At 38.5% G+C, this 25042-nt stretch overlaps 1 protein-coding gene across 2 annotated transcripts in view; it reads right to left on the reverse strand.

The window, feature by feature from the left end:
- The window catches only part of HIBADH (3-hydroxyisobutyrate dehydrogenase), a 138495-nt gene that overhangs the window by 79163 nt on the left and 34290 nt on the right, over nucleotides 1-25042 (reverse strand). The window lies entirely within an intron of this gene.

Below are 25042 nucleotides of genomic sequence, written 5' to 3' on the forward strand. Positions count from 1 at the left end.
TCAACCTGTGCAACTCCTTGCCTGAAGAGGTTGTGGCTGGGACTATAACAGGGTTTAAAAAAGAACTAGATAAATTCATGGTGGTTAAGTCCATAAATGGCTATTAGCCAGGATGGGTAAGGAATGCTGGCCCTCGCCTCTGTTTGTCAGAGGATGGAGATGGATGGCAGGAGAGAGATCACTTGATTGATTATTACCTGTTAGGTTCACTCCCTCTGGGGCACCTGGCATTGGCGACACTCAGTAGACAGGATACTGGCCTGGATGGACCTTTGGTCTGACCCAGTATGGCCGTTCTTATGAGTAGTAACCTCTGTGGTTTATGTACTCAAGTGATCCTTCAGGAGGGCAAATTATGGGAACAGAAGTCACATAAATGGCCTTAGCACATATTGAAAACCCCATTCTCTCAAAACCAGCAATTACTTAAGGGATATTTTTTATGTCCACCACCCTTAGGTACACCACACATGTGACTGCCTCAGAAACCCCCTCTACCACCACTCTATCCACAGTTGACCTTCCAACACCAAACTAGTTATCAATGGACCTGTAGCAGTCTGAGGTAGCTAGCTTCCAGATGGTTAAGGCAACCCACTTCTAGACCAGTATGGCCACCCTCACATAAGTGTTGTGATGCTAGAGAGAGAGTCACACAACCTGCTCACGAAGCTCCAAAAATGTAGCTTTCTTCATGTGCAAGTTCTGGAAGCACCGCTGAATATCCCAGGTCTCTATGACAATGTGATCCCACCAGTCTGTGCCTGTGGTCCTGCTCCTGAAGCACTTGTCAATGTAGGGGGCATCAGTCACTATACTAAGAGTCATGAGTAGCATCAGCCAATTTGAGTCTATCATGTCTGTATCGTCCCCTGACAGGTAGCCTTCAGTAGCTCAAAAATGGCACCAAAAGGCCCACCACCATCTCATGGATGCTCTGCCCATTTCCTGAAACAGGAATGAAAGCCCAAGCAGGACAAGTTCCTGAAATAATGCTCCCTCCTTGTTGCCAGAAGCATGCAAAAGATGGCTTGGCAGGATGTCATGGTGGGCAACAACTTCCTGTAAAGTGCTGTGTGATGGACAGTCAAGGTTTCCCACAGTGCACCACAAATAAATGGGTGAAGTGGCTACAGCTGGAGAGGGTGCTAGGAAACCTGGGATAGGCCAGTTTGACTCAGATCTACATCATATAATCTAGAGATCTGAGGGCAGGTGAGAGACCTAGGTCCAGAAATCCTAATCCTAAACCTAGGGTTAATATTCATTGTGGATCCTCAAACCTAGACTTACAAACATCAGACCTGTGGGCTCAAGTCCCACAGATCCTGGGCTTACTTTGCAATGCAGACATACCTTTAAGGTAGGACAAGAAATAGTCTTCGATCTGCAGCAAGGGAGATTTAGGTTCAATATTAGGAAAAACTTTCTAACTATAAGGGTAGTTAAGCTCTGGAATAGGCTTCCAAGAGAGGCTGTGGAATCCCCGTTACTGGAGGTTTTCAGGAACAGGTTGGACAGACATCTTTCAGGGATGGTCTAGATTTACTTGGTCCTGCTTCATCCAAGGGGCTGGACTTGACTTCTACAGGTCTCTTCTAGCCCGACTTTTTATGATTCAGTAATGAAGTACAATTGTATAGCAAGGTCTGAATTCTATAAGGCGTGGTTTCATATGATGAAAGGAGGATATGATGTATGGTATTTTAGTGAGGGTTTCAATAAGCATGTTGACGAGGATGATCCAGTTGATACAGTGTACTTAGATTTTCAGAAAGCCTTTGACAAGGTCCCTCATCAAAGGTTCTTAAGTAAAGTAAGTACTCATGGGGTAAGATGGGAGGTTCTCTCATGGATCAGTAACTCGTTAAAAGATAGTAAACAAATGATAGAAATAAATGGTCAGAGTTCACAACGAAGGGAAATAAGCAATGACGTCCCCCAAGGATCTGTAGTGGGACCAGTGCTGTTTAACATATTTATAAATGATCTGAAGAAAGGGGTAAACAGTGAGGTGGCAAAGTTTGCAGATAATGCTAAATTACTCAAGATAGTTAAGTCCAAAACTGATTGCCAAGAGTTACAAAGGTATCTCACAAAACTGGGTGACTGGCAACAAAATGGCAGATGAAATTCAATGTTGATAAATGCAAACTAATGCACATTGGATAACATAATCCCAACTATATATACACAAAATAATGGGGTCTAAATTAGCCGTTACCACTCAAAGATCTTGCAGTCATCGTGATAGTTCCCTAAAAACATCTGTTCAATTTGCAGCAGCAGTCAAAAAAGCTAACAGAATGTTAGGAACCATTAGGGAAGGAATAGATAATAAAACAGAAAATATCATAATGCCATTATATAAATCCATGATAGACCTTCACCTTGAATACTGAGTGCACTTCTAGTCACTTCATCTCAAAAAAGATTTACTAGAATTGGAAAAAGAATAGAGAAGGGCAACCAAAATGATTAGGGGTATGGAACAACTTCCATATGAGGAGAAATTTAGAAGACTGGACCTGTTCAGCTTAGAAAAGACCCAACTAAGGGAGGGATATGATAGAGATCCATAAAATCATGGATGATGTGGAGAAAGTGAATACAGTAGTGTTATTTATCCCTTCAGATAAAGACAAGAAACAGGGGTCACCCAACAAAATGTATAATAGGCAGCATGTTTAAAATAAACAAAAAATGTTTCAGAGGGAAGCCGGGTTAGTCTGCATCACCAAAAACAACGAGGAGTCCTGAGACTAATTTATTTGGGCATAAGCATTCGTGGGCTCTAACTCACTTCATCAGATGCATGGAGTGAAAAATACAGTAGGGAGGTATAAATATACAGCATATGAAAAGATGTGAGTTTCCTTACCAAGTGAGGGGTCAGTGCTAAGGAGGCCAATTCAACCAGGGTGGATGTGGCCCATTCTCAACAGTTGACAAGAAGGGGTGAATATCAACAGGGGGTTAATTATTTTGTAGTCACCCAGCCACTCCCAGTCTTTATTCAGGCCTAATTTGATGGTGTCAAGTTTGTAAATTAATTCCAGTTCTGCAGTTTTTCGTTGAAGTCTGTTTCTGAAGTTTTTTTCTTTTTTGTGGCCACTTTTAAGTCTGTGATTGAGTGTCTGGGGAGAGTGAAGTGCTCTCCTACTGGTTTTTGCTACACCACACAACAGAAAAACTAACCCAGGAACCAACCCCTGCAACAAACCCCATTGCCAACTCTGTCTACATATCTATTCAAGGGACACCATCACAGGACCTAAGCACATCAGCCAAACCATCAGGGGCTCGTTCACCTGCATGTCTATCAATGTGATATATTCCATCATGTGCTAGCAATGCCTCTCTGCCATGGACACTGGCCAAACCAGACAGTCTCTACATAAAAGAATAAATGGACACAAATCAGACATCAAGAACTGTAACAACTAAAAACCAGTAGGAGAGCACTTCAATCTCCCTGGAAATCCAGGAAACAAGCAGTCTACATTATTAATTATTAGGGCTATCAAATGATTAAAATGAATTGCGTGATTAATCAATCATGTTGTTACCACTTAAAAATGTAGTAAACATCCAAAAATATTTAAAGTAACGCATATACTTGTTCATAAGCCACTTTTTTTTTTATTAGTAAAAAAAAGAGAAGCATCAGAAAAAGAGGGTCCGCGTATGAATGGGTATAGAGAGGGAGAGGTGGGACACAGCCCCTCCCCCACCAACAGATGGAGCAAGGAGAGGCAGCACAGCCAGGGCCAGCTTTAGGACATGCGGGGCCCAATTTGAAAGAGCTGCCACCAAAGATAGCAGCAGCAATTTGGCAGCAGCTCAATCAGTTGCGGCTGTTTCCGGCGGCACTTCAGTGGAGGTGGGGTGACCAGACAGCAAATGTGAAAAAAATCAAGACACGGGTGGGGGGGTAATAGGAGCTTATATAAGAGAAAGACCCAAAAATCGGGACTGTCTCTATAAAATCGGGACATCTGTTCACCCTAGGCAGAGGGTCTTTCCTCAGCAGCTTGAAGGGCCCTCTGTAGCGCAGGGCCTGATTCACAGGAATTGGCCTAAAGCCGGCCCTGAGCACAGCCAGCAGAGCCAGAAAGAAAGAGGCGGGGTCAGAGTCTCTCCACTTCTGCCCATGCTGCTCTAGCCTTGGGGCTGGCAGGCTGCAGCTGTGCCGTGCCGCCCAGTCTGGCCCGCCAGAGCAGGCTGTGGCTGTGCCACCTGGTCTGGCCCGCCAGAGCAGCTCCAGCCAGGCCAAAGACGTCCTCCCCTGGCTCTCCCAGATAATGTGGGAAGGGGAGAGTGTGGGGGTCCCGGGCTAGGGGTGGGGTCAGGTGGGGGGTGGTCACAGGAGTTACTCCCCTGACTCCCAGCTTCTCACCCCCCACCACCAAAAAAAAGTGAAAAAGTTCCCCACCAGTTGCTGTCCCAGCCCGTCAGGGTAAGCAGCTTGTGCGCTGGGACATTTTGTTTACCTCAAAGGTCTGCAGGCACGGAGGTAAACAAACCATCCAGCTTATCCTGATGGCCTGGGAGCCAAACTTTGCTGACCCCTGAATTGTAGGGTCAGCTTATGAATAGGTTATAAAATTTTTCCATTTTTACTTATCCATCTTGGAGGGTGAGGGGGTCAGCTTATAAACTAACCAGCTTATGATCGAGTGCATACCGTAATATTAATTTCAATTACAACAGAATACAAAGTGTACAGTGCTCACTTTATTTTTTATTACAAATATTTGCACTGTGAAAAACAAAACTTTTTAAATTCACCTCATACAAGTACTGTAGTGCAATCTCTATCATGAAAGTTGAACTTACAAATGTAGAATTCTGTACAAAAAAGCTTGCATTCAAAAATAAAACAATGTAAAACACTCGAGACAAGAAATAGGACTGAGTGGATTTAATCAGCCAATCACTCAGACAAACAAGGTTGGTCATAATTTACAGGAGACAATGCTGCCTGCTTCTTGTTTACAGTGTCACCTGAAAGTCAGAACAGACATTCGCAGGGCACTGCTGTAACTGGCACTGTAAGATATTTACATGCCAGATGCGCTGAAGATTCATATATCCCTTCATGCTTCAACCACCATTCCAGAGCACATGCTTCCATGCTGATGATGGGCTCTGCTTGATAACAATCCAACTGATACACATTCATTTTCATCATCATCTGAATCAGATGCCACCAGAAGAAAAAGATTTTCTTTTTTTGGTGATTTGGGTTCTGTAGTTTCCACATCAGAGTGTTGCTCTTTTAAGACTCCCCTCTCAGATTTTGGACGGCTCTTCAGATTCTTAAACCTTGTGTTGAGTGCTGTAGCTATTTTTAGAAATCTCACATTGGTACTTTCTTTGCGTTTTGTTAAATCTGTTGTGAAAGGGTTTTTAAATGAACATGTGCTGGGTCATCATCTGAGACTGCTATAATATGAAATATATGCAGAATGCAGGTAAAACAGAGCAGGAGACATACAATTCCCCCCCACCCCAAGGAGTACAGTCACAAATTTAATTGACGCATTATTTTTTTAACAAGCATCATTAGCATGGAAGTATGTCCTCTGGAATGGTGGCCAAAGCATGGAAGGGGAATATGAACGTTTAGCATATCTGCCGTGTAAATACCTTGCAACGCTGGCTACAAAAGTGCCATGCGAATGCCTGTTCTCACTTTCAGGTGACATTGTAAATAAGAAGCAGGCAGCAGTATCTCCCGTCAATGTAAACAAACTTGTTTGTCTTAGCGATTGGCAGAATAAAAAGTAGGACTGAGTGGACATGTAGGCACTAAAGTTTTACACTGTTTTGTTTTTGACTGCAGTTACGTAACCAAAAAAAAAAATCTGCATTTGCAAAGTTAGGCTTTCACAATAAAGAGACTGCACTTTGTATGAGATGAACTGAAAATTACCATTTCTTATCATTTTTACAGTGCATATATTTGTAATCAAAAATATAAAGTGAGCACTGCGCACTTTGTATTCTGTGTTGTAATTGAAATCAATATTGAAAATGTATAAAAACATCCAAAACTATTTATTAAATTTGGTATTCTATTAAGTGCAATTAATTTTTTTTTAATCATGATTAATTTTTTAGTTAATCGTGTGAATTAACTGCGATTGACAGCCCTATTAATTATTGTACTTAAATTCCTGGGAAAAGGTTCTTGTGAAATAACTTTTTTCTAAAAATTATTAAAAAAATCATTTCACCCAAATAAGATTTAAAGCCCTCTCTCGCAGCCATTACACTATGGTGGTTCACAGCACTTAAGAGTCTCTGAAGAGCTTCAGATTGACAAAGGTTGTGAAAGCATGATAAAGTTTAATCATTTCAGACAAGTTGAAAAACTAATTCTTCTACTGTAAGAACTGAGTAATGCTTTCTATACCGCATAACAGCAGCATTGCCAACAAAATTAGAATAATCATTAATGTAATTTAAATAATTAAGCAATAAGAGAAGAAGAGGTGTGCTACTGGATTTTACTGCCACTTTTATGGCTGTGATACATTGTTAGGCATGAGGCTGAAGGTCGAGTGCAATAAACACATCAGATAATGGATTATTACCCAGTAATGCACACCCTGAAGTGCCTCATTGATATTATAAAATGGGTATTCTTTTTGTTGTAAGCAAGTTTTAAAAGCTTTTTGTTTTTCATTTTATTGAACTTCTGATATGAGAAACAGGACACTGTAGGATAAAAGATGAGGGAGAAGAGGTTTAAAAAGAACATACTTGATTTAATATTTGTCCTCTCCACTGTAAACCTAATACTGCAGGCTTTAAACTAAACTATGGAGAGTTCTAAATACTCGCAGGGCCCTGTCCTCTTCCTCAAAACGTTTCTGTCATTCCTCATCCTCCCCAACCCAATGTACACCTTCCCTGATTTGTTTCATATTTAAAATAAAAAACTTAGGACCACATTAATTCAGTTCTCGTTTATTAGTTGATGTATTAAGGTTTCATTTTTAAAAGGGAACAAAAAAAAAAATCAAAAACCCTCTTGATTAGACCTCATTGATTATGAAACAGTAAAAGCCATGGCAGGAAAATGACTTGAGATTCAGGGAAATAGAGGGGAGAAAGTCTCTATTGCTCTAGCAAATACTTTTTAATCCATTAACTGAATGCCCAATAGTAACCAGCTATATGACTACCCCTCATTTTTTACCAATCATTTTCTGCCACATCTACCCCTCCTCTTTTTATCAAGCATACAGAGACAGGATAACTATAAGGAAACTAAATATAGTAAGGAACTTAAATCCCTTAACCTATGTATGCTTCATCTCACTTTTCAACATGCACACTCCCTTTATTCATTTCACATACTCTCCATGCTACCCCCTGCTATTTCAATAGTATTTTTTCTTCTTCAGAGGAATAAACATTCTTCTGATTTCTTGGTTAAAAACATGTCAACAACACACCCTTCTTTCACTGCTTAATTCTTCTTTTCCCTCACCTCAGGATTTTGTGATAGTACTAATTTAACATTTGTTAGACTCAAGGAGGAACAATACATTCCTGAGAACCACAATCTTATGAATGAAGATTTTCCTGTTACTGTTATTCATTTTCTTTGGAACACAGGAGGACGTCACATAAATCACCCACAGTTTACACTGCAATGAGATATAGTTCAGAATACAAGGAAATGCATTTACTTGAATAAGCCTTCTGAAACACATTACAGCTAAAGAAGAGATATCTGCACCCTTAAAAATTGCTGTATTTCAGTTAGAATGACCTCCCTTCAACATGATTGTTCTTAACTGTTCTCACTTATGCTCTATTGCCCAATGCATCCCAGCTGTGAACTCAGATTCTACAGTGGATCACTTGAATTTCTGCAGATTTCATTTCTAAATACTACTTTGGGGCTTTTAACACTTTACTTTATACACTCTCTCTCCATTCTTTTTAATATACAGTTTACGGATTGATGATCCTAAAAAACAGCTATGTTTGCAAGAAAAGTTAAAATAGTGTATAATTCCCACTACTGATTCTGTTCATTTCAAATTTCAGCATTCCTGGGAGTGTTGAAACTAATGCTACAGAGAGAGTTTGTAATTTAAAAGCTTTGGGGTGTTTTCCACAGAGGCAGTATTAATTCTTCCTCTATATTTACTACTAAGGTAAGTATAAACTGATCTTGAAATGCTGCTCTTCTAGACATTGTTATACACTATTTGTAACTATTACAGAAAATGATGTTAATCATTGTCAGTGTAGCGTCTTGTCTTTATTTTGCTGCATTGACTTGTGTTTAATAAAGTTATATTTTTATGTTTTAAAAAAAAATAAATATCTGAGTTTGAAATATATCTATCTATCTATAGTTAGCTTGGGTTTTTTAAACTAAAAATCCTTTTTTTATTTCTGTCTTTCCTAACAGGCTATATTTTTAACTATTACCTTAATGTTTGGCCAGTGCAGAATATTAAGAAGCAAATGTGCACAAAACACTCACGCACACACGTACACCCCCTACTGCATACACAGCTACACTTCTTCATCCTAAAGATGCATCTTTTAAATCCTATTATGTAAAGCAGCAAGTTTTTTAAAGCTTTTAGCTATCACCATATGCTGTATAATTTTTTTTTTTTCCATTTCCACTGACCCAGGACAACAAAGGAAAGAAAATATTAAGAGTCAAAAACTGTCCAAGTAGGAAATAAATCATAATCCTGTGAAGTTTACAGCAAGGCTGAAGAGTACATCTTTTCTACAGATATTTTATTCTAAATTGTAGCTTACTGGAACAGATTTTAGTAATTAAACAATTTCAACAATACAGTAAAATTGGTGTCTAACAAAGAAATGTATTTTTCCAGGTGCTTATAAAATTAGCAAAGTGGTATACAACTTTGATATGGGTGTGACAAAATATAGACATGACTCTTCATTTACATTAGTAAAAGAGGACTCTACAACTCAATGAAAAAAACAAGTCATATTTTAGTAAGTTGTTTGCTTTCGTCCCATCTCCCATCAGTGCCTAATGTAACGATATTCAATTTTTTCCCTTTCACCCAGTCCTCTTTGTTTTTCACCCCATGCAAGGTTCCCACAGCTACTTCCACTAGTACTGGTGCCATTCCTAGCTGAAATCAGAACCAGAATCAAAACTGTGATATGATTAAATAGTTCTATAAGTGAACAATTTAACATGTAGAGATTCCCCCAACCCTCACGAACCATTATTTTTAATGAGGCTAGTTTACTTTTGGAATCTTGGCAACAAACAGTCATTTACTCCAGTCCTAGAGCAATGATTGCAAAATAAGCAAATATAAAGATTACACGCAATGTAAAATCTGCATGTGCATATCATTATGCCACAAAAAAATCACGATGTGCTAGAAGAGAGGCCCATCAAACTACTGCATTTGTTAATGAAAAGATCAGTTATTCTAAACCAGTCTACTGTATCAGATTTGATAAAACAAGTGTTAACTAAATGCCTTGCTTAAAAGCTTTGATGAGAAAATCTAACACGTTAAACCAAGAAACAGTTCAAGGACAGCAGGAGGCAATTCCAGAACACAGGCGCAATCTATAAAGGCAAACTACCACAGCTTTTTGATGTTAAGTAGCAATATCAGCATACAACAAAGCTTAGAGGCAGACTGTTGTATCAAGTTTAAAAAGTGTAATATCCAGGGTCAAAAGTCACAATTACCATATACTACCACTATTTTCAAGTGAAATCAAGGTCAGTTTTAAACAAATAGTAAAACACTATCTAAATTATAATATTTCCTCTTTATCCTCTTAACCCTTGAGCTTTTAGATTTTTGGTTACATTGTGTTGCAGATACTCTATAAGACTGAGGCAACATACACACTTGGACTTCAACAAAGTGGGAGGTCACAGACACATACTTTGAAAACATATAGATTTCTTAAAACAGGTTACGCACATTAAATAGTCTAAGTAAGAGAAGGGGCAGTGGTACAAGATGAGTGACACTTCATAAAATTGTAGATAAATTACCAGAGTAGCACATTAAAGTACTCCCTATATAGTAAAAGCATAAAACCAATGGGTGGACTCAAAAAACCAGAAGGTACAGTATGAAAAAATTGCCTTCTTGCTTCTATGATTTTCTGATTATATTTTATCAAATGAAATTAAAACTTGTCAGACCAGATGACAAATGTTGTTAGCTATTTAATTTTGTTAAATGATGAAAATTTCATAGTCATACTTAATGGGCAGAAACCTTTTTTGTCTAGTTAAGGAGAAAAAAAAAAAAAAACTAAAAATCAAGTTACAAAATAATTTCAAATGAATCATTAAGATGTCAATAAAAAAAATTCTCCTTAAGGAGAGGAGAGAAGTAAATTTTCCAATCATCATTTTTTTGCAGACTTAGAATTGCAGAGAATGTTGAAGGGATGGACAGACTCCCTTACATTTGGTAAAAGGAAAATGCATACTTCCCTTCCAACCACCCACCACTACCCCTCCTCCTCCCCCGGAACAAACGCACACACTTTAAGAAAATAATTACATAATGAGTCAACTTGGATTCATTCATTTAAGTTCAACTCGTACATTCAACTGTATCATCAGTGCACCACAGCAAATACCACACCACCTCACCAAAGCTTTGACCTGGCAATTTTAACATTATTTTTATCTGGCCCTCCTAATAAAATGAGTAAAATCCCTTACTGTTTCCTAGAGATGCTTAAAAAGCTCTCTTTTATCTTATTTGTTACCACTACCAGAAAGGTTTTTATAAAACAGGTTTTAAAAAGTTACGGAAAATAATAAAAAGAAAATGCACACTGTCCAAATTTCCAATTCCATTCATTGACTATTCTGAGCAAGTTTGGTTGCAATGCCACCTGGTGGTTTAGAAAACTAACAGGTTCTGTCTGAACTGTGCTTAATAGTTTGGCAAATATGCAATGTTCTACAAAAAACCTAGCAAAAATTATTTAAGTTAATCATTTGCATTTATTAGTATACAATTTCTTTCATATTGATTTGTCAGTGCTCTGCATTCTAGAGGAATTTTAAAAATTCATACATACAAACTAAACTGGGATTTTACAATTGTTTTGAGTCCTGTAAATTGAGCTCCTGGATCAGAATGTATACACACTTCAGGCTTCTTAGAATTAGCCCCCAGAAGTTGAATTTTTCCATCTGAGGAAAAATGAAATGCTGCAGAAGTCTTTAAGAAGGGTTACTGAACTGCTTTGTAAAATTACACTGTATAATTAATTCCATAGTAAGAACGTTTTTATGGTGTGTTTTGGTGACCTTTTATTACCATCAAGTTCACAATGCTGGTGGGCTGCCTTTTAATCCCTCCGCAGACAAAAGCCCTAAATAAACACAGATCCCTTCCTGGGAAAAAGTCCACTCTGGTTAAATGGTAAGGAAATGAGTAAATCATTAGTAATCTTTAAAGCCAAAGCTATAAACTCAAGTTACCTTAAGTTAAAATGAAAGTGTCCTGCAAAAGTTTCAAAGTTCTGTCACAGATAGAAATCTCCAGCTCTTGACTCCAGACTAGGCGCCAGCTGATAAACAAACAATTTAAGTCAAGAGCTGGAGAATTCCCAGCTTTTTCATTTAATGGCTTTGGCCAAGAGTATTTATTGCCTCCAGTTTTATTCTCACTTAGGTCTAAGAGGAAATTTAAACTCATCATTATCTGAAAGCCCCATACGGGCAACAGTCAGCTCACCTGATACAGCTCCTTTTACTCTACATAAGTTTTAGTCTCCACTAGAAGTGATGTAATAGTGTAAACTAATTAACTGTAGTTTTAGGCTGACTTTTTAATAGGCTAAATAAATTTTGTTCACTATGGTTTATATTCCCACTTAGAGCAGTAACAAGTCCAAAAAGTTTAACTTTACAGTTTCCAGTCCAAACCACAAGTAGCATATATCCGTAAAGGACAACTGAAAAAAAAAAATCCCCTCTCTCTCTGCACAAGAACATCATAATACATGCAACAACTTTTGAGAATTCTTTGCTATGGATCCATTTTTTAATTTTGAAAACTCTGCAGACTTTTGAAAGGTAAAATTTTAAACACAACTACTTCAGACACATTTCAGAAGTATAATCCCAATATTTACACAGATATAAAAATTAAAATTCTCAGTTCAGTACCAGTTGCAGCTTTTAAGCAAAGGAAAGCAAATTGTCAAATTTAAGCATAAACATCAATTAAGCATTTTTGGTAAAAGCTCCAAGAAGCTCAAACTACGGTGATGAATGCAGGAGAAATTCCAAGATAAAATACTTCTATCATGGAGAAGTCAGAAGAGGGAATCATTCTATGCCCTCATCACCTGCATACTAAAAGAAATCTAAGTAGATGTAGGCATGTACATCCAAATGTTTATTTCATCTTAGGGTGTTTGTATGAAGTTATACAAACCATTTTCTGATTCAACAATGGTCACTTTGGTCCCTCTCCTCCTAACAAGACCTATAAGTTTTACATTGCATAGTTTGATTTAATGCCTTGTTACTAGATTTTACAAGTACTACAGACCAATACAGTTATGCTTAGCAAAGGGAATCCTCTGACTTTCATCCCTTAAGGGTTAATATAGCTTGCACTTTAAACCAGGGAGGTTCAGTTTCCCCATCACCACACTCCCCTCAAAATTCTTTCCTAACCTGACTTGGCTGAAAAAGGCAATTAATTGTTCCAGTTTCTGCCAAGACTCTTATTCCTTTAAAATGAGGACAGCATTTGAAACAGCTGGCTATTCTAAAAACAGGTAACACCCCTAAATATGGGAAAGAATGAGAGGAAAATGAATCATCATCAACATTTAAAAAAGGATTTGCATTGTGTGGACAGGTGTCTTAAAACTATTACTCTTCTAGTATATGCTAAAAATGACTGGCCTCCTATATTTGAAATTACATACTTTAAAAAAAAAAATGTAGGAAATTATTAGGGTTGCTGTATACATTTGTGAAAATAATTTAAAATAAACTGATTTTTAAGAGTTTTTCCATCTCTGTTCTTACCAAACAGGACAATAATCCAGATAATTAAAGAAACAACACATAGTTCAAGCAGTTACCAATCTAAGACCATCAGCAGAAAGCCTGAGAAAATGCAACCCTTACAGAAGTGAGTCATTTCAGGTCAGGTTAAGGTCATTGCAAGGCAGAAAAAGAAGCCCATACTGCACTTGTCTGCCAAGTATCTGGTTTAGCAATGAATGGACTGCAATTAAATTCTCATTTATATTTCCAAAAGAAAAGGGAAGTCCAAAATAAATTAGACTTCTGTTTTCCATAGAAGTCATGTAAAGCGTCACATACCTTCTCATTTTGCAATATGTCAATTTACTGAAATAATTTGTTTACTGTGTCAAAAAGTATTAAGAAAGGTCGTGATAAGAGATCATTGGATGACACAGACTGATCACAAAACGTATTATCAATAAGTCATATGTTTAAAGTGATATGACTACCGCTAAAAGATTGACAGTACTAATTAGATATAAGGTAAATACTTTAAAAGTGACATTCAGCTACCTCTATACATGGAATAAAATTTCACTGTTTTTAGAAATGAACTTATATCAATTAAATAAATTATTTTTATTTCAAAATGTCACTCCTGTCCATTCCACTTTTGTTTACAAACCAAGCATTCAAAATGAAGCCTCTGGTTGTGCACACAAAATTTCTAGTAGAAAAAATATTTTGTGCACTATTGTGTGTGCATACATGGGATGTACATCCACTTAGACCCGGACAATGCACTCAAATGTGTGTGAACAGAGCCCCAAATTGGGGGGGGGGGGAAGGGGCACAGGGAATTTGTTTTCTAGTTTTTGAGTCTTTAAGATACACCTCCATTTAAGTTTTCAATCTTTTCTCCAACCATAAAGGCTAGGAGAATTTTAAACAGATGCTGGTATTTTCATGTCCTCTCTTGATTCCAGCAGCAGGTGCTTCAGACAAACAAATAGCCCACCTACTATCACAAGGTTTGCAATAAAAATCACAAGAGGCTGCAATACCAAGATTATTACATCTGTACAGAGTCCCACTGTCAGCAAATTCTCTATAGGCTCAGGGGTTCCACCCCTCCAATCCCCCCTCCACAGGGATCCAAATGCAAGATCAGAGCCCAAAAATCTAATGATTAAAACTCTTTGTCCAGACTGTATCATCCTAATTTAGATCTTATCTTATGCCTACAAAATGTATATGCAGGACTCCAGTGAGTCATTTATGTCTGAACACCAGCAGCACTGCTAAATGAACCTAATCCCTTAGTTCAATTCTCCTCTCCCAGCCTAGTTTTCCTTTCTCCTGCAAAACATCCAAGTGGCTTGGCAACCTCAAAAAGACTTAAAAAGGAAGACATATAATTATAAGGGGAGAGATTATGAAGCCTGACTCACTCTGGTGAGCACTTATTCACGTGGTTAGCCCATTGGCTTCAATGGGAATTGCTAAGTGTACATCCATGTGCGTAAGAGTTGCATTTCACTGCAAGGTTGCAAAGTGACTGAATTACATTAAACTTCACTTCCAGCATTTCAGGGAAATGTGTAATATAGTCATGCAGAGGAATGCATATGTTGGAAAGGAAGGTGGAGAAACATCAGGTGGATATCCAAATGCAAGAATAGCCACATAAGTGTTTTACCAAATGGTATTAAAGACAATCCCCATTCATTGGTAATGCACATAAGCATTTGGATGTGAAGTTAGAATTTTAGACTAAAAACACATGGCTATAAAAACACTTGGACTGCAACAGCAAGAGAAACTACCAAGTCAAGTACTTACAGACAACTATACAGCAGCTAATAAACCAATTTTCTCCTCTCCCTTTCCCCCACTTCCCAAACAATCCTATACTTTTGGATTTGTCATTAGACATCCAGACTATAATGGGAATTTAGGTCACATTATCTTTTATCCCATTAACTTGTGTGGAAAACATTCAAGTTGTTAAAGAATCAACTGATAAGGATTCAAGAATGCAGTTCTTTCCCAGCTGAGATTTCAGTAGTCTGAGCTCTAGCTTGAATGAGGAAAAAACTGGACAGCATTTCTGCCTCAGTCAGTGAACTGAAAAGTAAGGGGCAGTATTTAAAGGAGTCAGTCAAAGTTGCATTTGAAAAATTATCAATACTAATTATAATAAAGACTACAGTTTATGAAGTCTAAATATATACACTGGTTCACAATCAATTACATATGTGAAATCTATTACTACCTTTCCAAGAATAGCAAACAAGCAATCTGAATTTGTGTTCATGTTATATTTCAATGAGGTTTTTGATATTAAATTGAAAGTAACACCTCCCTTTGCTACTAAGATTTAATTGATACCAACACCAATTCCTTTAGGTTTAATTCAAACACAATTTCATCTAAAAAGGATGACATTTTTCAAAGAACTGCAAGAGATTAAGCTAAACATCTTCCATTAACACCTGCACTGCTTTGAAATACCTGTAGTCCTGTGAGATGTTCTGTGAGGCAAACCACTATGCCTGCATAAGGCTCATTACAAGATGAAGGCCTTAGTGTTCAACAACACTATAGCTAAATAATAAAACCCTGAACACCCATTCTGCAAACTGTTCAATTTAGGTGGACCCCTAGGCCCTCATTGAGCATCATTAACAAACAATTTAAGAAGAATGTGGATACGTTTGGAGAGGTTTCAGAGTAGCAGCCGAGTTAGTCTGTATCTGCAGAAAGAACAGCAGTACTTGTGGCACCTTAGAGACTAACAGATTTATTTGAGCATAAGCTTTCATGGGCTACAGCCCACTTCCAAAGAAGCCCATGAAAGCTTACGCTCAAATAAATTTGTTAGTCTCTAAGGTGCCACAAGTACTCCTGTTCTTTTTACATTTGACAGGGTCCAGAAAAGAACCATGAGAACGATCAGGCCTTTGAGTGAAAAACTTAAGGAGCTCAATCTATTTAGTTTAACAAAGAAAAAGTTCAGGAGTGACTTGATTAAATACCTACACAAGGAACAAAAATTGGATAATGAGCTCTTAAATCTAGCAGACAAAGGTACAACAAGATCCAATGGCTGGAAATTGAAGATAGATGAATACAGTCTCAAAATACAACTGGGGTTGCCAACTCTCCAATCACACAAAACCTGAACACCCTTGCCCTGCCCCACCCCTTCCCTGAGAGCCTGTCCCTGCCCTTTCTCTGAGGTCCTGCCCCTCCTCTGAGGCCCTGCTCCCCTCACTCCATCTCCCCTCCCTCTGCTTGCCCTCACTCATTTTTACTGGGCTGGGGTGTGGGGGGGGCAAGGGCTTCATCCAGGATGGGGCCAGAAATGAGGGGTTCCAGGTGAAGGAGGGGGTTCCAGGCTGGAGAAAGGGATTGGGCTTCAGGTTCTGGGGTGGGGCTGGGGATAAGGGGTTTGAGCCGCAGGAGGGGGACTATGAGCTGAAGTCAAAGGGTTCGGAGGGCGGGAGGGGGATCAGGGCTGGTTCAAGGGGTTGGAGTGTGGGCTCTGGGAGCAAGTTTGGGGGTGGGAGGGGGCTCGGGGCTGGGGCAAGGGAGTGACTAGATGGTTTTCTAAAATATATGGTCTAGTTCAAAACAGGAAACCAATTCAGGGAAGTCCTATGGCCTGTGTTATACAAGAGGTCAGACCAGATGATCACAATCACTGTTTATCTTTATAATCCAGGAATACATGAACTTCTGAGAATGAGGGTCCACACATGCAGAACAGATGGCAATATCATAGCCTTAAAACCCAGTTCAGCACATATGTTAACATCATGCTTAAATTCCCACTGCTATCAATGGGACTTAAGCATCTATTTAAGTGTTTTGCTGAATTGGGGCCCCTCAATGAGTGCACATACTACTTGTGTATGCTTATATGAGAGGTGGAAGGTTCTCTTTTCCTGGCATAGTCGAGTATACATTTCTTGGTCTTTGGTGATATTTGGATACCAGTGACAGTAACGCCTGAAATGATTTCAGCATTAACAAACCTTGCAATTTTATTCTGATATTTAGTGTTTTCATTAATGTCCCTGCCTCCTGGAGTCATGCATTTGTGAAGATCTTGAGTTTCATTAAAAAACAAACAAAAAAATGCTAGCCCTCATAGTCATGAGCAAAAATCTTGAAAACAAGAATCCTAACAAGCTCAAAAAGCAAAAGAGAAAGAGCACCCAAATGTGTATTTAAAAAAAAAATGATTTTTTTTAAGCCAATCATGGTTGGGGGGGGGGGGTCTGACTCATGAGTTTTGGATGCTTGTGATTGGGAATACTGTGATGTATGGTTTGATTTTCAAGGGCACAAACGGGAGCCCATCTGCCCTAAATGCGCCTTTGAAAAACTCTCCCCTTTACTGGGTTTCTGATGGTATGCATAAAAAGACAGAATAAAACACTGTCTAAGGAAAGAAATTCAGTTTCTTTTCATCCTGAAATTCATACGTTATCACCTCCATTACTTTAGACTAGTTTAGGTTTCATGCCAAAGAATACACCTTTTTAAAAAACATAAGGCAGCACACTTTTTTTAAAATGCAGACCTAGAGCAAAACAAAAATATATCCAGAGAAACTCTATGGAAAGTTACAAAATGGTTTATTCTGTTTTCAGTTTTGCATTGAGTAGTTAACACTTTTTTTCTAATTGAACCCAGTCATTAGAAAAACAAAGGATAAAAAAACAAGCTATTTTACTATTGTGTTCACAGTTATGACTTATTTCTGGGTCTTGCCATGCATCATGTCAATGTGTATTATTTACGCATATTATTCTAGCAAAAACATACATGTTGATGTGTAGTAAAACATACTTTGCTCACTTTCCTTAGTACTACAGTAGAACAACCTATGAGAATGAAATGAATTAAATTTACTCTGGCCATGGCATGCTGGAATGGGGGAAAATGCAATTCACACCAACCTTGACTCAAGGGCAAGCTGCATCCAAAAAAAGGCAATTCACAAGCACCCTCCAGGAAAGAGCAGACAATTGGGGAATGTAGCTTTACCAAGCACAAGGGTTTTAATGAATCAGTTACTCTGACAGATCTCCTAGCCCCATCTCTTTCCTGGTGAGTTCCACCCATTTTGTGGATTGCAATGACCAGCTTCAGACCTCCCAGTGGAGCTGGGCAATTTGTCCCTCCAAGATGGACTTTTACCACTGAGGTCCAGTCTGGTTCTTCTGCTAGTTAAAGCAAACTGTGCCTTTGGGTAGGGGCAGAAGAGAAAGTGTTAGCAGCAACTTTAAAAAGTGGTTTTAGGTAATTTGATATAACTAAGGAAGGGTTAAATGACTACAAAATAAAATAAAAATTTTTTCTTTCATTACATAGGTTGACCAAAAAGCTTCTGAAATCAAAATTAAACCCTGTATTCCCTGCCATTCCAAATACTCAGACTCTCACTCCCTTTCTCTAATAAACAGTGGCCAAACTGATTTAAATGAAATCTGTAAAAGAATTTGTGCTCAGAAAGAAATGGCATGTCTGAGCCCAAAGCAAACTAAAACCACCAAGTTATAAACCTCTCAAACAGAAGGTTTATAATGGAAATGCCAACAGACCTTTAACTATAGTGGTGCTGTTAGGTGCCAACATATAAATAATTTTAGTTTTTGTGGTCACCTCACCATAAATTAGATACAGTGCTAGTAGAAACAGTAGGGTTCTGATTCAGTAAACAGTAAAGACCAAGAGTGCATGTTTGTATTTTAAGACAAGCATAGCATAGATACGACGTTGGCTCTGAAATGAAGTCTATAAGGGGCTGTTGGAAAAAAATTTTTTAGTAAGCAAGCCATGTTCTAAATTCTTGAGAGCCTGTAAAGTAACAGCTCTTTAACAAGCTCTGCTGCCTACTGTTTCAATCTTCTAGGAATCCTTTAAGCAAGTTACCAAAAAAAGTTCCATTCAACCTTTGTATAATTGTCTCTTTAGAAAATTCAAAGCGTGCACACACAGTATAAAGCACAATTACTCATACCGGACACAAGCAATTGCTGAATACAATATATACGTGAGCACCTTCTGCAAAAAAGGAGCATGTGATGGCTACACAATGCCTCATTAGGGTCACTTGCTTTGTTACTCCATTTACACTGGTGCTTGTTACATCATTAATAAATGGTTTGGCATATCCTAGTTTGTCTCAGTGGAAGTGTAATGCACTTAGAGGATCAGATATACTCATGCTGGCATGGGGAAATCAGAATTCTCTCTAAGGCAGCCTCGTCTCCACGCCCTTGACAAGATGGGTAGGAGAGGTAACCAGTGGTACCACCAGCACGCTCCATTTAAGTTTCCATATGGGAGAATGTGGGAGCTCGAAGTTACAGCCAGGATTCGAGCAGAGGCTACCCAAGAGGATGCCCTACTTCAGTGAATGTTCTTAGCTGGCTCATCCATGCCGCTTTCCTAGTCAGGACTGCCCTAAAAGTGATAGTTACAGCAGATTTACTCTGACACCAGATCACTCTCAGAACCCTCTGCTGAGGTGTATCCTGGGCTGAATGTATCCCAAAGAAAATCAGATGTAGGCACTATTAACCAGAGCCTAACTAGCTCATTATTCCACCAAGCTGGTAATATTCACATTCTCTCAGCAGACCCTTAAGAGTGCTATAGTGAGTTGAATAGTTTCACAAAGTATACTAAGATTTACTATTCTACCCAGAAGTATTACAAAATAAACAAACACTGAATTACATTTAGACTAAAGACAAGATTGTGCGCCAGTACATTGAATAAAACCCTGCCCACACTGTCCACACAGGGCTTACTCAAAGAGTATGTCTACACTGCAGCTGGGAGCGTGCTGCCCAGCTCAGGTAAGCAGACGTGCACTAACTCTGCTCTAGCTAACCTGCTAAAATCAGCAAGGTAACCAGAGTAGGAGGGGCAGAAGCTTAGGCTAGTTGCCTGAGTATAAACCCTCCCAGACTCCTGGGTGTGTACTGAAGCGGCTACACCCCTCTATACTGCTATTTCTAGAGTGCTCGCTCAAGCAGAGCTACCGCATGACTGTCTACTCAAGCTGGGAAACCCTGTCCCAGCTGCAGTGTAAACATACTCAAAAATGCAGCTGGCGTGTGGGAGTGGCAGGTACTGCACACCCAATACCCACTCAAGCAAGAAGACAGGGAGAAGGTGGAGCCATGCCACTACTTTTCTACATGCCAGCCACATGGGAAGCACCAGAGGGGCAGGATAAACTGCACTCTAAAGAGGAAGTGACACAAATTACTCCTCCCATGTTGTCCTCTTGCTTCTGGGAAGAGGAAGTTTTCACTGAGTCACAATTTTTTTCTGGGGTCTTGAAGCAACACACCATCCCATACTCAAGGTAGAGTCCAAATCAATCTGATCTTAAATAAACAGTGTACATTTTAAGATACAAAATCCTCAGCCTTTATTATGTTGTGTGTTAATTTACCAGCAGTAAGTCTCCCAGTCACCAGTGCAAGTTAGCAAGAGTCTACCGTGATAACTGTGTTTTTTCTTGAATGCCTCATTCATTAGAAATACAGAAAGACTATCTAATTTTTACTAAAAGTTTGGTTCTCTCCAGTAGCCAGAACTCTACTTAACTTGAGGTGTGTGTATATCTTTTAGAGAAGACGTAATAAGTAGTGTGTCATCACAAAAGCGACCATATCTGCCAAGAAATGCCTTTGCTAGGGAACATGACACACACAAGGTTGTAAATAGCATAACCATTACTAGCTTGATTCTGAATTCCTCCTTCTCCCTCCCCCGCCCCCCCCCAACCACTATCTCAATTCCACGAAAAGCTAGTTTCTACTCAAAATTTCTTATGCATGTTGTCTAGCCAGATGATGGTGTTATGGTGATGGTGGTGCTTTTGTTTCGTTTGTTGTGAAATATTTCAAATATTAATCTGACAAGGTTTACCGGTTGCAAGTATGAAAAATAATACTAATACTTTTTCCTCCTGCAAAACTTTACATTTTTCCAGCATATTCCATCTCAAAATGCCTTGTCTGGAAACTCCAAACGTATTTCAGTCAGTTGTCTCCAAAATCATCACTTGCGTTTTTGACTACTGGCAATTTTAGTAATAGTAGGCAATCATTGCGTTATTCACCACAAGTCTTCAGAAACCAGTAAACCTTATGAATTAACACAGCTAACCCTTCATGCATCCAGATTAATCCAAGCTTCAAATTACATGTCCAGTCCTTTCTGATATGTAATTAAATTTTTAAAAATAAAAAAATAGGTCATAGTGCAACCTTGCCAACCACTTACATGTCATGTACACTCAATCCAAAAATATTGCCAGAACAAGATAAAGTCAAAAGAAGGCTTCTTCAATATCTGTGGGTTTGCAAACGTACTGGTGGTTGTGACCAGACATACCCAACAACTGTGGCTTTTCATGAAGCAGAGGAAGTATACAGAAACTGAAAACAATATGACAGCAAGAATGCATGTTATCTTTGACAACACACAAATCATCGTACTGTGTAGTTACCCAATAACCAGGGTCTTACAACAAAGTACAGAATCCAGCAAGCCATATCTTCTAAACAAAAAAACAAAAAACAAACCCCACAACACTAAGCATCAGATATCTCATTGGCAAGAATATTGCAGCTAAACATTAACAGAAGAAAGAAAAGTTTGCCGACATTCTTCTCAACTTAAAGGGCCATCCTCAAATAATTGAGGTCAGTATTTTTTAAACACCTAAAGGGTTTAATAAAATTTTACACAATGTTTTCACCACTTTTTTTTTTTTTCATTTCAGTGGAGATATTTTTATTTTAATATCGCCCTGGAGTACTGAAAAGCCAAACACAACTGCACTGTGCTGAGAAACAGAAACACAAACTTGAAGCCAAACATACTAGTTTTAGGGCACGGTTTTCAAAAGCACTCTATGTTGGCCTAACTCTGCTCCATTGAAGCCAATAGTAAAATTCCCTTTTATTTGTCTTAGGAGAAGAGTTAAGCCAATGCTGGGTGTGCTTTATAAAATCCCACACTCAGCGTCCAAGCTAAGTAAACTACAAAGATTAATGAAGCAATGTAAAAAATGCAAAGTTTTTTTTCCCTCCCCAATTAAGAGTTAAGATCTCAGGTCAAACTTCTAACGCAGCAAGCCATTTTGCTTTCATTTCAGTTTTATATTATACTTGGCATGGAGGAATCTTAGTTACCGCAATAATCCTCTTTTAACCCAGGAATGGAGTTAAATGAATCTTCCATATTCTCTGTGTTACAGTGAACTCTATGCTTCCTCTCCACCAAACCAAATATTACTTGTCAGACTGTGCGAACCTTGGCATAAGTCTTATATTCACATCTCATGAGCCGTACAGGGCTATGCAGTTTCATTTGGTTATGCACTTTCATTTAATACAAAGTAGTGGTACTTCTACCTGATTGGAAGAGGAACAAATTTAATAAAGTTAATCCAGAGCTTCCACATAGTTTCAGGTAATCCAAGATCAATCCTTTCAAGGAGAATGACCCAAGATGCTGAATCAGTGAAAAACTGACATACTTAATGCAGATACCGCTACAAACTGTACTACTTTCACAATTTCTCTTCCTTTTTTTTTTTTTTTTAATAAAAACATAGCTTCTGTTAGAACATGTTCCCTTTTTATCAGCCCCACTTAAAAAGAGAAAAGTAAAAACAGAGAGGTGCCCTCCATTATGGGGCTAGTAGTCTCAAACAAATTGGCTTCTTGCAGTGTCTCTTGGAATCAGATGCATTTTTAAATATATAAAATAACATCTTCCTTGCCCAACCAGCTTCATAGTTTTAAGAAATAAATGGAAAGAATCCTAATGCAAACATCATTCAGATGGGACCCAACAGTAGGCTCAGTTTCAGACCTACTGATCTTGACTAAATCCATTTAAAAGATCAATATGTGACATTTTCAGAATGGGCTTCAAAGCCCCTACTCTGCAAGATATTCTGTGTTGGTGAACCCCTGCACCTTCAAAGTTTATTTATTTTTTAAAATAGCATAAGATTTCAGTGGGGCTGCACACAGGCACAGGAGTCCACCCCACTGCAGAGCAGCTAACAGGATTGGAGTATTTAGGAAGCAAGGCACTGAAGTACAATAGTCTCATGGATGTCAATGGGATTACTTGCGTATCTAAAAATCAGACATATGCTTAAGGACCTTCCTGGATCAGGGTCAAAGTTTGCAAATGCAATTTAAGATGTTAATGCAGATTGTCTTGTTGAACAAGTGGTTATACGTATGTTTTGAGGCATCTTTGAAAACATCTAATGGGTTTTCTCAGTCAGTTACAGCAATTGCTTTTACTTGAGAAAGATTTTGACTACATTATTTTTGTATGCTAGATGAAACAGAAAAATCTAGTATACTTTAAACTAGAGGCTTCATTAAAAAAAAATTCCCCATAACATTTAAAAATAAAAAAGAATGAATAGTTGTATATAACTTCACAGCAGCCTTTTGCATTCCAGAGGCACCAGCCTACACCACCTGCATCCCCTTAAAAGTTAAAGCACTTATAAAAGGCCAATCACCAAAATAAATTAAAAAGAAATAAGGTTTTCCCTTGGGATTACAATAGACTACAGTTTGAATCTCTGTAGCCTCTCTCTCACTTTGTGTATCCCAAAGTACCTCACTAAGGGACGAGTTAGATACTGGCGTTAAAGCGACTGCAGACAAATAGAGCAGCTATTAGAAATTCAGAAACAGCTCACATTAGAACCAGTTTTATTGAGAAAAGAAATGAACGTTGGGCATAATTCCAGGGTTGTCCCCTACTCTTTTCAAAGGGTGACATGGGGATCATGAACTTCCATCTGGACAGTTTTCCTTTAACCGTTTTTGAACATCATTTATGAAAACACAATAGAATTGTAGGAAAAGAGCTATTAGATCCTGTAACCCATCCTCTTGCCCGTTAAATATTTTTCCTTACAGAATACTTTCTAGTGCTTTGCCCAGTCTATTTTTAAGACTATTGAGAAGATTGGCTTCTATCTCCCATCCCTCCTTGGAAAAGCATTCCATAATCTATTAAGAACATTGTTAAGAAGTTTTTCCTGGTGTATTCAGCCTACATTTTTCTTTAAGAAGAAAAAAAATATTTCCAGCCCATTACTACTAGTTCTATCCCACTGGACCACCTAGATGATTCTAATGATTCTCTTCTCTCCTTATCATTTACACCTTCAAATATATGAAGATGAATACTTTCCTCTGAACACCTGTGACTTCTTGGCCAAAAAACAAAGTTCCTATTATAGCCACACTATATGTTCAACTTGAATAAATCAGTCCTTCCATCCCTATTTCTCTCTCCACCCCACCTTTTTAAATATATAGATTCAAACTTTGTTTACCCATTCTTGGTCTTCTAATACCTCTCCAGTTCTCCAACTGGCTCAGTCAGTGGTGGCACTCTCCACTGCCCTCTAGGCCAGACAAAGACATCCACTCAGGGATGCATTCTTATACACAGGTACAAACAGATTTTGCATCATTGAACACACTGAGGTACATCCCCTCTATGCATTACGGTGTTGCCTCTCTCACGGTGCGGATTGATTCTAACAAATAAGTCTATACATCATACTGTCTATTTATCATATTTTCCTTTCATATTGTCCAAACATCATTGTTTATACATTGCATTGTTCATCCATCATATTGTCCTTTTATACTGTCTTTAGACTGAGTCTGCCTGTTCTTTGTTATCTGTGTGGGTGCCATCCTGGCATACGTTCATCTTATTACTACTTACATGTGTATACACTCTTGCGAATGTCTGTGAGCAGGGCCTGCCTCTGGCTCACAGACTAATTTTGCTTTATGTTAGCAATGTCTTGATCATTACTTCAGTTCAGGCCTCAGACCAGGCCTCTGATACCAAGGGTTTATGCTCCAGGGCCTCCTCTTACTACAAGGGGTTTATTACAGGAGTGGATGAATGAGATTCTGTGGCCTGCATTGTGCA

The sequence above is a fragment of the Chelonoidis abingdonii genome, chromosome 2 (assembly GCF_003597395.2).
Source record: "Chelonoidis abingdonii isolate Lonesome George chromosome 2, CheloAbing_2.0, whole genome shotgun sequence".
Classification (NCBI taxonomy): domain Eukaryota; kingdom Metazoa; phylum Chordata; order Testudines; family Testudinidae; genus Chelonoidis; species Chelonoidis abingdonii.